Below are 211 nucleotides of genomic sequence, written 5' to 3'. Positions count from 1 at the left end.
TTTTGTAAGATTTATCATGACATATATCCGAGTTCGATTTTGATCTGAGTTTGGCATTTTTGTGTTGAACATTTTTTTTCTTTTTTATATGCCAGCTGCTCACACAAATCTTGCATGAGCACAGCCAGCAGAGACAAGAAAATGAAGACGGCACAGTGGTGGAGGAACAAATACATGCCAAGTCCAGAGAATCTTATCGGAGTGTTGGACA

The sequence above is a fragment of the Phoenix dactylifera genome, unplaced genomic scaffold (genome assembly GCF_009389715.1).
Source record: "Phoenix dactylifera cultivar Barhee BC4 unplaced genomic scaffold, palm_55x_up_171113_PBpolish2nd_filt_p 000207F, whole genome shotgun sequence".
Taxonomy (NCBI): domain Eukaryota; kingdom Viridiplantae; phylum Streptophyta; class Magnoliopsida; order Arecales; family Arecaceae; genus Phoenix; species Phoenix dactylifera.
This window is presented reverse-complemented; position numbering follows the sequence as displayed.